Source organism: Geospiza fortis, unplaced genomic scaffold (assembly GCF_000277835.1).
Source record: "Geospiza fortis unplaced genomic scaffold, GeoFor_1.0 scaffold289, whole genome shotgun sequence".
NCBI lineage: Eukaryota > Metazoa > Chordata > Aves > Passeriformes > Thraupidae > Geospiza > Geospiza fortis.
The window spans coordinates 65382-65705 of NW_005054478.1; the positions used below are offsets into that span (position 1 = coordinate 65382).

At 70.7% G+C, this 324-nt stretch overlaps 1 protein-coding gene across 2 annotated transcripts in view; it reads left to right on the top strand.

The window, feature by feature from the left end:
• Positions 1 to 39: 39 nt before the first annotated feature.
• STK40 (serine/threonine kinase 40) overlaps positions 40 to 324 on the top strand; it is a 23991-nt gene continuing 23706 nt past the window's right edge. For both annotated transcript variants that reach the window (XM_031063028.1, XM_031063029.1), the window contains exon 1: positions 40 to 51. The gene's annotated coding sequence lies outside the window, so the exon portion shown is untranslated. The remainder of the gene's footprint in view (positions 52 to 324) is intronic.

A 324-nucleotide genomic window follows, 5' to 3' on the forward strand; every position in this document is an offset into this window, starting at 1 on the left:
GGGCCATGGGTGAGTGAGGGGCGGGAGAGAGCGGGGGAACCGGGGCCATGGGTGAGTGAGGGGCGGGAGAGAGCGGGGGAACCGGGCCGGGACATAGGTGAGTGAGGGGTGCGAGAGACCGGGGGAACCGGAACCGGGACAGAGCCGTGACTGAGTGAGGAGGATGAGGGAGAGCGGAGGGAACCGGGACTGGGCCGTGGCTGTGGGTGACAGATGAGGGAGCTGGGGCTGTCGGTGGATGAGGCGAAGCAGGGACCAGGGTAGAGTGTGGGGGACATGGCCCGGGACCCGTCCCCATCCCGGTCCCACGGCGCGTCGGGCCCG